At 33.6% G+C, this 12,941-nt stretch overlaps 1 protein-coding gene and 1 long non-coding RNA gene across 2 annotated transcripts in view; both read left to right on the top strand.

The window, feature by feature from the left end:
• The window catches only part of LOC142339158 (transitional endoplasmic reticulum ATPase-like), a 622,037-nt gene that overhangs the window by 332,827 nt on the left and 276,269 nt on the right, over positions 1-12,941 (top strand). The window lies entirely within an intron of this gene.
• Positions 4,866-12,941, top strand: part of LOC142339829 (uncharacterized) — a 39,673-nt gene continuing 31,597 nt past the window's right edge. Inside the window, exons 1-2 of the long non-coding RNA XR_012759037.1 lie at positions 4,866-5,001; positions 7,361-7,381. This is a non-coding gene — a long non-coding RNA (uncharacterized LOC142339829). The remainder of the gene's footprint in view (positions 5,002-7,360; positions 7,382-12,941) is intronic.

The raw sequence follows: 12,941 nt of genomic DNA, 5'->3' as shown, positions 1-12,941 counted from the left end.
CTCTTTAAAAATTTAAGCTCTTCAATCGAAAGCCATAGCTGAAAATCTCGCGTTCGAATCTGGGCTATTATTGTCATTCGTTTGTAAATTTCGTTGGAAGCCGTTAAATAATAATAATAATAATAATAATATTTTTTCAACAGAATAAACAATGTAGTTGCAAGGTTATCAAAGGAGATGCCTGTATAAAGTCGCCTTCAATGACCAGAATTAAAGTATAGAATCACTTTTGATAAGTTTATGGAAAATTGATAAACATTTTTTCTTTAAATGGAGCAAAAAAGATAATTGGTACCGCATATATAATTATCCCAAAAATTATTCCATAACTAATTGTAGGCATAAAAATTAGACCCTAGAAACTGTTTATTATGCCTCTGTCTACAGTTACAATCTTTTTAATAGGTCAACTCAACTTGTTACGTATCATCTATGTTTATTCTTTTTTTGGTTTGCTGAATTTTTATTGGATTCTTCTTTTTTTTATTGTAATACCCTAACCTCTTTCTCGTTAAAAGTTTCTCTTTTTAGCTCTTTTATTCCACATATTTCTCTGTTCAATAGTTTGGTAAGAACTTTACAAAGTTCCTTTACGTGCAGTTCCCTCAGAGTGCATAGTTTATGTTTAACTCCTAATATTTCGACTAAATCCTTTCTCTTCAAATTAAAGATAGTTCTCCAAATGATTCATCTGTATTTTTCAGTTCTTGTTGTCTTTGTTTTATATGTTGTTCCATTTTTTAAAGTGCCTTTCTGAAAAACTGGTTGACTATAGATAATGTAGATTCTAATCAAACAAATACCGTCCAAAACTTTAGAGAAGTATCTCATTGCACTCACTTTCGGTGTTATTGCTTTTCCTTTTAAGTGCACTTCAATTTCGCACTTTAGGTAATTCGAATTAAGATTAAATTTTATTTGTTGTCCACTAACCACAAACTTGTTGCCAGAATGGCAAGGAAACTCATTTAAATGTGTTATTAAACTTTTAATTGTAAGATTATGTAATTCAAACCAATTGACAATTTGTTCAATTTTTAACTCCAATTAAAAATCCAGCATCAGATTTTTAGTTTTGAAGTACTAATGTGTCGTCTGCAAAAAAGTTATTTGTGTCTCTTAAAATTCGTCTGGAAAACTTTTTATATATATGAAAAAGGGAATGGGACCAAAAATAGAACCATGGAGAGCTCCCGTATCTGTGTTTTGTAAGTTAGACTTTTTGGCTGCAGCTATGACATATTGTGTTCGTTGCAAAAATAGATCGAAAAAAATGCTAAAACTGGTCTGCTTAAATCGTAATGAGCAAAATTTTTAGAAGCAAAGTGCAATCAACAGTGTCGAATGGTTTATCGAAATCAAGGAATGTGCAAAAATATGTAATTTTTTTGGTAGATTTAGTTCAACGTTCTTCAATATTATCTGAAATTGCGTCTGCAGTACACTGTTCTTGGAAACGAAAATGCTTAGAGTGCAACAGTTCAATTAGTTCTAGAAATTTTTTTTTGTTTTCAAATTTTATTCGTAAATTTTACTGATTTCAGGGAGGAAAGATTTATGACAATAGGTGCAGTAATCTAGTTTGTTTCTTGACTTAATTAATAGAGTTACTTCGGCTACATTCAAAGCACTTGAATAATTTTTCCCAGATCAACCTAATAATCAGAAAAGACAACAAGGCACTCATTTCGGAATTGACCAATTTTAAAAACATTTGCTTATACCCATAAATTTTTTAGATCCACTGTTCTTATGGCTTCTAATACATCTAGTAATTTCAGGAACTACATTTATCATTTATTTATTGGTTTCAAATGGGTCCGGAGAACTGAGGAAAAATTTTTACGGAAACTAACAAAGAATGTATTCAGGCTGTTGGCGTTTAGGTTCTTTACACAGACTGGTTTTTATTTCCGTTATTCTGTTATTTTTCCTTGATTTTAAAAAATTCATTTTTGCTCCAGCGTATGACTTAACCGATTCTGATAAATGTTTTTCTTCGTTTTGTCAACTAGTTGTTTAGCTTTGTTCCTAAGATTTTTGTAGCGTTCCCAAGAGTTTTTGGTTCTACGAAAAAGTTTATTTTTGTCAAACCGCGTAATTTTTCCGGACCCATATTTGATGTTTTTGCATTCTAACCCTTGACTTTTTAATTGGTTTCGGTTTTTTTGGGAAAAAACTTTAACAATGTTTCACCTAATAAACCGTTGATCAATACAGAAGCGTCATTGATACTCCAATTTTGGCGTTCTCCTTTACAATCCTGAATAGCGAAGCATATCCACCCAATTTTTATGATGATTTCACTAAGTTTCGTTTTCAGATTTGCTCCATTCTCGCATCAAAATCTTTTCAAGGGGTTTTTTTTCAAGTTTGAATACATCTGTTTTGCCTATAACGTAGAAATGGTTGGCTTAATCGGTTTGGTTAACGTCACATTATTTGTAGAGTTGGCGAAGCACAATTCTATTCGAGAAATAGAAATTCTTCGTTATCATCTGGCTTCATGAATTTTCAGAGAAAAATTATAGCTCTCCATAAATTCTACTTACCATGATGCCGCAAACGAAGTGTTCAAAAGGTTGAAATTGAACTCCCCGCAAGCAACATGATGTATAGTTTTAGTTCTTGGTAGATTGCCTAGATAAAAATTCTCTATAAAAATGTCTTCGTTGGGTTTGATGCTTTGTTCAATATTGTGAATGCAAATAGAGGTGCAGTGTAAAACAAGAAATTGTGTAGCATTGCTGATTTCAAAACGTAATGCCTCAAAATCAAGATTGTTTTTAAGGTAGATTCCAACACCATCTGCTCGTTTTTTTCCGATTGCATAAAATAACTTTAAATAGTCTTCTATTTGTAAAAACTTTGCATTGAAAAATTCGGTGTGCCATGATTCATTTAAAACTAATTTCAAAAGTTTTTTTACAGACCTATTGAGTTAGTTCATAGCAATTTTTGCTCAGTGATCTTGTTTTCTGCAATAGAATGAAATTAGACATTTTTCCCATCTATTTTCCTCACGGCCTGCAAAGGTTTTGCAATATTGCGAATGTACTCATTTAAAGAGTCAGCAAACATAATGGAAGTCCTAATGTTATCACTAATTTGTACATAAATTTTTATCACAAGTTGGTTTTCCACGGAAATCACGGAAAGGAAAACTTTTTTCTTAAGTTCGATTGTTTTACAACGGAAGTCGCAGAAACACAATTCTACTTACGTCTGTAACGATTGTCAAAAGAATTCTAAAAATTTTTCCCGGAGGTCGCACAAATACATCCTATTTTATAAGATATCTTGTTGTCGTTGCTGATCCGCGGAATTTGCAGAGCAAAACATTGAAGAAAAAAGTTAAAAATCAATTTAAATTTTTTGAAACAGAAAAAATTACGATACAAAACCCTCCTGTTTTTTGATAATCTAAAGTATCCAAACGCAAAAACGTTCAAAAATTTACTTATATTGCTCATCAGAGACGCTTACATAAACACCAACACAAATATCGTTCAATAACGAGACACAAATTTTGAGTTTTTCAAAATTTTTTGAATCGGCTAAGATTTTTTCGTAAGCTATTTGCCATTTTTCCTCCCAAGACTTTACTTCGGAATTTTGAGATTGCAGTATGGCCTCTTCCCTGTAATCATGAGTTCGCTTCTACTCTCGAGTGCTGTTGATGTTTTGCAGAGCTTGCTTTTTTGATAGGATTTTTCAATTTGTCGAGAACCATCAGACAGTCCGCACTCACAAAATCGTTTCAATCGCTGCAAATTTTAACGCATAATACTAAAATTTTACATTTTTTGACGTCACAACAAGCGCAGACTTTTCAGCTCCAAAGAATATACTTTCCACAAGGCTCGTTGATGTTACATATTTTTTTTATTCAACGGCTTTTAAAACCTTTTAGTTTGCGTCGGTTTTCCATAATCAATCTCTAACCTTAATTTGTTGTCGGAGCACTCTTATTTCCTGCTGCAGTTTTTCAAAAACATGCTCCATGGTCTCTTTCACTGATTTATCGTCGGACATAGTTGATAATACATTAAAGTAAACTTTTAAGGGGATAACTGGTTCAAGGGATTTGAAAACAAAGTTGCATTTATTTTGTTCTTTTCAAGTCAGTTCAAATCAAATTTTGCATTGCGTGGATGAAGCAAAAAGAACGTTCAATGCATTTTTTTCGCTGCATGTTGCGAAATAAGAATTTTTACCACGGTAATTGCAATTCGTATAAAGCTTGATTATAAAAGTTGCTTTCGCTGCCTTTTACCGCAACTTTCACCCTAATTTGTGTACCGGGATACAACAGGTCTCTGCTGTATCGGTAGGAAATTTAAATCCTCTCACATCTCAATTTTTGTTCACGTCTCGATGCTTTTTCTGTTAAAATTTTTTGCGGAAAGAAATTGTAAGTTTGTACACCTGTTTCAATCAGTATCTTTTTCACAAACCAAGCTGATTTTGGGCCTTATTTGTGGCCAGTCTTTTTGCTGTTGAGCATACTTTCATTCCAGAAGCCTACGGAACGTATAAATCATTAAGTGCTCGTTCGAACAAGTTTCACGTGGTGCTGTATATTAATTACATCATACCGTTCAAAGATGTCAGTAAACAATAACAAAATGATATATTGCCAGAAACGGTCAAAAATTTTGGGAAGAAAAATTTACAATGCGATTTATAAATATTGAAATTTGAGTTTTTTTCTATTGCCTGGGTCTCTTGATATTTGTGGCACTTTGTAAACCAAAATGTTTTTCCGAGTATTACATTTTTCAATGGGTTCATTGGCCTTTTGCAGCAAATAATTTAATAGTGACTGCAATGGCTGTCGAGAGGTACATCCTAATTTGTACTCCATTCAAAGCCGAACAACTTCTAAACAAGAAAGCACGCAAACGGAATTACACTATTATTACTGTGGCTGTGTTGTTTCTGATTGTTTATAGATACCTTGATGCCATCATTGCGTCACTTGTTGTGCACGGCAGTTTGGTCGGTGTTGGATATTACACCCTTCAGCAACTAAGTTTTAACAGAGAAGTAAAAAGTTATCCAAGATTGATTTCAATAAAACCTTTATTGAAATTTTAAAAGATTCAGATAAAACTAAACCAAGACTGATCATGGTTGAATTCAGTTTCTGAATTGATTGACCTCCATCACTTTGTTTGCAGAACTAATTGCAGGAACATAATAGCTCTCGGGACTATTTGTCAACGATGAACAATAACAAGACTTCAAAATGTGTAAGAATTGCCGAGAATGGTGTGAGCGGCTGTAAGATTTGAAACTTTCGGCTGATTCTTTTAGATGTGGTTAAAGGAATAAGTTCAATGCTAAAAAAAGCAAAATTATTTTGAGTTTCTAAATCATATCTTCCACATGTGGAAGATATGATATGGAAACTTAAAATAATTTTGCCTCTTTTGCAGTGAACCTATTATTTTAACCACTTCTAAAAGAATCAGCATAAATTTTCAAATCTTGCAGCCGCTCACACCATTCGCGGCAGTTCTTGAGGGCGTTGAAAAATTTAAAACAGATTGTTAAAAAATTTTAAACAGATTGATTCCGAGTATTGCAATACTGAGAATCAATCTGTTTTAACAATAAAAATGTTTTAATGGTTTGAACAAGGCGGTTACTGTTTCAGTTTGAACTAAAGTTTTGGTGACGGATGTTCTTTTGCACATTTCCAGCAGTTGCTGAGGAAAAAATACTCTTTAAAACCAGAAAACTCTCAAAATTTGGTGGAGGGTTGACTGTACAGCCTAATGTAAATTGTGCATAAAATAAGCTTGCCAGAGCTTGTCAGGAGTCTCCACTTGTTCAGCGTATACTTGGCCAGAGAAATGAAGCCCAGAGGAGCACGACAGAACGTGCGAATGGGTTATAGGATACCCGTACTGAACTGCAAGTGTTAATCAGTACTTGGCAATTGTAAATGCAAGTCTTCAATGTAATATAATTTGCTCGCTTTCTCGCTTGAAATTTGCTTCTCTCAAGCGTAATAGAACGGCGAAGTTAAATTTCCAACAGTCCCGGTGGAGCAGGAGGACAAACATCTAGGGAGAAAGGCAAGCATGGGTTCGATCCGCGTACCGAACTTTATTTTCTCACGTGTATTAAGACTTGCCAAGTCTTCGCCAAGTCTGACAAGTCTTAAATGTGTTATGATCACAGCTCTGAATCAGTACTGATATCTAGACTTGGAATTAGACTTGCCCAGTACTGATATTGACTTGGCGTTAGGTCCGGGGATAAACTGGAATTGATAAGGATAAACTGATCCAAGGTTTTTCCATGTGTTTCAATTCGTTGTTTTTGACCTATTGTTCCTCGAGTAGCTCTTTTCAACGGTTAGTCTTTTCTTGTTTTTGGCAAGTCGTACTCAAAACATTTGCCCAGTAGGCCGTACTCAAAACATTTCTCCGCAAATCCTGGGAGCCAGTTTTATGTTTATTCCCTAATGATGAAAGAATTTGAAACGTTCCAAATGCCTGGACAGCATCTTTGCCAGGAAATTCATAATACCTCCATTTCTGAGAATTCTTGCACAATTCTGAATTATAAAGAGATTTTTGCTGTTTCTTTTTCAGGTGAATAACCAGACTTATTAAATTTATAACAAACTTTCTAAACATACTTCTTTCAGCAGTACCCACAATCTCTTCAAACATTATCACAGATTCAAATCTCGCAAGACTCTATAATACTCACTTCAATATGGTTATCCATGAAGTAAGAGTGGGAGCAATGGGAGTAATGGAGTGAAGAGGGGACTCTCTAGATTTTATCCTTACCCTAAAAGCTGAACAAAAAAGGATATGAAAAGAGACAGACGGGGATGTAATGGTGGTAATGCGGTGACTTTTAGCAACCCTCACTCTTCCCCGGCCGGTCACTAACCCCCGTCATTACAGATCTCAACATGCCATAGAAGTTTTTTAGTATGAAAGCAGTTTGCCTTATCATAATAGGCCAAGCATAATTGATCTAAATCTGCTTTGTGGTGATTTTGACGAAGCACTCTGGTTTCGAATTAATTTGTCTGTTCACTGCAAAAGTTAGGAGGTAATAAACATCTTTTTGCTAAATGTCTATTTGGAACAATCGGTTTGCCAATAGACAATTAGCAGTACCCACCACTCATACTTTGTTTTCAACCCATAACCCCTTAAATTTTGGCTAGCATTAACAAAACAATCAAAACGCAATTTTACAGAAGATGAAACTGAATTTTCCTAAGGGATTTTTAAAAAAATCTGCTAGAATGTTTTGCAAAGACTACGAATATAAATTGATACTAAACTCTGACTATAGGCTTAATTTAGTTGCTGAAGCATTACAGGAAACGTACATTAACTGTAACGTGAGTAAATCATTTGTTGATATTAATAGATGCAAAGCGATAGCGGCTATTATTGGGGGCATTGCGGTTTTTTTACAATTGAAATAATTTGAATTGCATTGTGGCGCTGTTTTCTTAAAGATCTGTTCACACATTTTCCTGATTTTTGAAGTCAAATTGGAGTTGTAGAATTTTTAAGTAGAATGACAAAACGGTGTTTGAACAACAGTTCTCTTTCTCGCTAATGATTTTTTGTTTACACCCGGCAATTTCAATCCGGTTTTGACTGTTTTTTTCTGTTCTGGATCAGATTCAATTCTAATTGGTGTTCCCAGTCCATTCATAGTTCATTCTAGGCCTGTTTTTTTGTTAGAATCAAATTTAAATTTCTCGATAGTGGTTTATTGCTCTCGCTAGAGGCATTTTGACAATAATTTTTCTGTTTTTTTTTTTGTTTTTTTTATCTGATTTTTTAGAAATGGTTTTCCCAATTCACTGAAAATTCTTTGAATTGTACGCCAGGAATTGTCCTGCTTATGCGCTGTCTTTTTTAAAATCTGTTTACAAATTTTTATGATTTTTGAAGTCAAATTTGAGTAGTGATTTTGGTCACGCCCAAACAGGAAGTGGAGCGAAAAACGAGTGGTCTTTCGGCGCGAAAATGTTTTGCTATAAATTTAAAGTAGAGTGAGAAAATGGTGTTTGAACAAAATTTCGCTCCCTCGTTAGTTGTTTTTTGTTCATATTAGGCATTTTAACTGCGATTCTCAGTTTTTTACTATTCAAAGTATTTGAATTTTATTGGGGCGCTGTCTTTTTACGACTCGAAGAGGAGTATTGGAGAAATCCTTTTTTTAAATCAATTTTATTGGAGTGAATTTTGAAGCGGGAAAGGAAACGCGTGAAAAAATGTGGAGTGATTTTGTTACTGAACAAAAATGAAGAACGGATCGAAAAGAGAGTGGTTTTTTGTTCATACCGCTGTTTTTGAGAGAGCGCGAAATTGATGTGTGAAAAAATTTTCTCTGAGAGAGCAAATTTTTTTGTTCACGTGCGGCTTTTAAAAGCCGTTTTTTGCAATTTTTCTTGTTTATGAGGTTTAATTATGATATTGTATTGAATTTGAGCTCGTTCTGATAGGAATTGAGGGTTTCAAGTAGTTAATTTGAGTTTTGTGCAAATTTGGATGTTTTTGATTATTTTTGCTGATTTTTCGACGAAACTTAATGTATTTTGGCTTTTTGTTTTGTTCTACTGCTTTAAGTGCAATTTGCATAGAAGCTCGTCGCTCAAAAATATGAGGGATGCAAATTGATTGCAATTTTGTTGGTATAAATAGATACCCGTTACTCATGAAATATCCGGATTACAAATTAGTTACACTTTTGTTGGTATAAAACATTTTTTTCTGAAAAAAATGACAGAAAAATTGAGAATTTTTTAAACACTTTTTTAAATTTTTTCGCTTCTTTTTGTTTTTTTTTCAATCGTAGACAATTTTTTTAGCTTGTTATGACTTGCCAATTATTTCTCGAGCATTTCGCTGCTCTATTTGCTCAAAGTAACTTTACTTGGCTTTTTTTTCTTGTAAAATTTAAAAAACACCTTACCTTTAACTTTTCTCGTTTTTTTTTGTTCAATTTGGTTTTAAAGGTCTTTTCTATTCTTCCTCAACCTTTGATAGCATTTAGGGAGTTTTCTAGTGGAAGTCAGTTGTCGTAGCTCTTTTGGATGTCTCTCATTTTGATTGATATTAGTGTCGAGTTGTTTTTGTTAAATGAAATCGAGTAAATCAGTGCAAATTTTGGCCACTTTTTGTCTTTTTTCTGAGTTTTTTGCCTATTTCTTCCAATTTAATGTTTTTTTATTGGTAACTTTTTGTTGGTCCTTTCTGATTTCATGTCAACAGCGTGACTAATCTCACTAAAAAAAGACTTTTGAACTCACCTATGGATATTTAAATTTTATGAACATTTACTATTTGAAAATCAAAAGTGCGCTTCTAAGTAGTGCCAATTTTATATGCCTTAACTCTTGAGTAATAGTCTTGAGTTTTTGATTTCGAATATCAGTTTTGAAAAAACTCGTTTAGGATTCTTTCCTTATAGACCGTTTTTTTCATAAAATTGGCAGTCCGAGTGTAACCCAAAAATTCTAGTAGTTTATTGAAGGACTGATGGTCGGTCTGTCTATTTTTTTCTTTAGTGGCTTCAATTCATGGAAGGCCACAGGCGTCTATCGCGGCTATTTTTCCGCAATCTGCTGCCTATGCCTGAATAATAGTAATTTACGTGAATGATTTGTTGGAGAAAACATCCCGGTTCAGAAAAGATATAGCTATAGAGAAAATAAAAAAATAGAGAAATTAAAAATTAACTATGAGAATGCATCTAACGTTTAAGAAAGGCTGGTTACTTCCATCCAAGAAAGATTGCAGCACACCAATTTTCAACGATTAGAGATATTTTCTTTGATTTAACAAGTAAAATAATTGAATATTGAGCACTGTTTCAGTTATTACAAAAACAAAATGGCAACCGAAAAAGTTTTGAGATTACGGTTTTTAGTTTAAAAAAGTGAACCAAATGATCACTTCCAGGAATTACATTTCTGTGACTCAATTGAAGTTTAAACCTGGACTGATGAAAGAACCGTCCTCGACCCAAAATAACTTCTCAGTGTGAACACCCACGCAAAGACTTCCAAGGTCTTGGAACGGTCCGCAACAAAACTTGAAAGATCTTGCCGAGATCATTCCGAGGATGTTGACAGCTTGCATGAGTAAATATAGTTATTTTTGATTCGTTCAAGAAATTGTCTAAATTGAACCAAATTTGGTACAAAGTTGTCCCCGGGCAGGCAGAGTGTAGGAGGAAAAGTATTTTTGCTACAGCTTGTCTCGGAAAAAAGTGAGTTTTTCATGCGGAATTTTGAAGTTCGCGAATTGAGAATTTTAAAACTAGTTGTTATTGGTTGGGTCTTAGAGTTGTCCAAAACAAACCAAACTGAGCATGTAGTATCCCCTGTGTCAGTACAATGTAATACCAAAAAGTTTATGCTATAGCTTGCCCAGCAAAAAAAAGTTTTTCTTTTCGTACGGAACTTTTTGAAATTCGCGAATAACGAATTTTAATTATAGCTGTTAATGATTGGGTCTTACAGTTGTCCAACTCAAACCAAACTCGGCATGTGGTGTCCCCTGTTTAGTAAAATGTAGGAAAAAGCAAGATTTTGCTATAGCTGGCCTAGTAAAAAAAAAATACATCATTTCATACCGAACTTTTGGAATTTCGCCAAAAACAAATTTAAACCATAGTTGTTGTGACCGGGTCTTAGAATTATCCAAATCGAACTAAACTCGACATGAGGTATCCCCTGTGTAGGTGAAATTTAAGACAAAATAAGTTTTTGCAATAGCTTGCCAAGTAAAAAAAGTTAGTATTTCATACGGAACTTTTTGAATTTCGCGAATAAGAAATTTTAAAAACAGGTCTTTGTCATTGGGTCAAATAGTTGTTCAAATAAACGCAAACTCGGAAAAGAGTATCCCCTGTGTACGTAGAGTTCAGGACTAAAAACAATTTTGCTGTAGCTTGCCTAGGAAAAAAACATTGTATTTCAGACGCATTTCTTAAGGAACTATTTGAATTTCGCGAATAACGAGCTTTAACTATAGTTATTTTTGATTGGAACAAGAATTTGTCCAAATTGAACCAATTTTGGAATGTAGTATCCCCTGTGTAGGTAGAGTATAGAATAAAAACAATTTTGCGATAGCTTGTCTAGTAAAAAAAATTATTAAGTTTCATACGGAATTTTTTGAATTTCGTGAAAAACCATTTTTAAATATATTTGTTTCTGATTGGGCCTAAAAATTATCCAAAAGGAACTAAACTTGACATGCAGTGTCCCCTGTCTAGTTGGGATGTAGAAAAAAAATGTTTTTGCTATAGCTTGTCTAGAAAAGGAAAGTTTTTTTATCATACGGGTTTTTTTGAACTTCGCGAATAACGGTTTTTAATTATATTTGTTATTGATTGGGTCCTAGAGTTGACCAAATCGAACTAAACTCGGCATGTAGTATCCCCTATGCAGGTAGTATCCCCTCCTTCTACCTGCATAGGGGATACTTGCTGGATACATAGGGGATACTTGCCGGATACAAAAAAACATAGCTTGCCTAGTAAAAAATTTATTTTGTCATACGGAAGGTAGGTAGAGTGCAGGTTCAAGAAGTTGTTCAAATTGAGGCAAACTTGGTATGGATTATCCTCTGTGCAGATATAGTGTAGGAGAAAAAGAATTTTCGCTATAATTTGTCTTACTCCGTACGAAATTATAGGAATTTTGCGAATTACGAAGTTTTGAGAATTTTAAAAAAATTCTTTTTCATGGGGTCAAATAATTGTGCAAATTAAACCAAACTCGGTATGGAGTATCACCAGAGTAATTAGAGAGTAAAATACATAGAATTTTTGGTATAGCTTGTCAAGCAAAAAATTTGGGTTTTCATGCACAATTTGCGAATTTCGAGATAAGCGAATTTTAAATAAAATAATTTTTGATTGATTCAAGAAGTTTTCCAAATTGGACCAAACTGGGCATGAAGTATCCCTTGTGTAGGTAAAATGTAGGACAAAAGAAGTTTGTGCTATAGCTTGCCTAGTAAAAAAATATATTTTTTTCTTACGGAATTTTTTGAATTACGCGAAAAACGAATTTTAAATATAGTTGTTATTGTTTGGGTCTTAGAATTATCCAAATCAAACCAATTTTGGCACGGAGTATCCCCTGTGTAGGCAAAAATGTAGGACCAAAAATCTTTGATACAGCTTGCCTTGTAAAAAAGCTAGTATTTCATACGGAACTTTTTTGAATTTCGCGAATAAGGAATATTAAAAAAGGTCTCTTTCATTAGGTCAATTAAAGTTCAAATTCAAGTTGTTCAAATTAAACCAAACTCGGAATAGAGTATCCCCTGTGTAGGTCAAGGGGAGATTTTTCTGTAGCTTGACAAGAAAAAAGTAAGTATTTCTTTCGCATTTCTTGCCGAACTTTTTGATATTTGCGAATGACGAGTTTTAGCTATAGCTATTTTTGATTGGTTCAAGAAGTTGTCCAAATTGAACAAGTCTTGGTATGAAGTATCACCTGTGTATGTAGAGTGTAGGAGAAAAAGAATTTTTACGTTGCCCAAATCGAACCAAAATTGGCATGTAGTATCATCTGTGATTGTACGATGTAGGTCAAAACGAGTTTTTTGCTCTAGCTTGCATAGCAAAAAAAGTTTTTTTTTCACACAGAATTATTTTAATTTCGCAAATAATGAATTTTAACTATAGTTGTTATTGATTGGGTCTTAGAGTTGTCCAAACGAAAACAAACATGGCATGGGGTATCCTCTTTGTAGGTAGAATGTAGGACAAAAAGAGTTTTCGCTATAGCTTGCCTAGTAAAAAAAATATTATTTCATACGGTCCTTTTTGAATTTCGCGAATAAGAATTTAAAAAAAGATCTTTTTCAATGGGTCAGAAAGTTGTTCAACTTAAACTAAAATTGGAATAGAGTATCCCTTGTACA

Source organism: Convolutriloba macropyga, chromosome 5 (genome assembly GCF_964194025.1).
Source record: "Convolutriloba macropyga chromosome 5, txConMacr16.3, whole genome shotgun sequence".
Lineage (NCBI taxonomy): Eukaryota > Metazoa > Xenacoelomorpha > Acoela > Convolutidae > Convolutriloba > Convolutriloba macropyga.
This window is presented reverse-complemented; position numbering and strand designations above follow the sequence as displayed.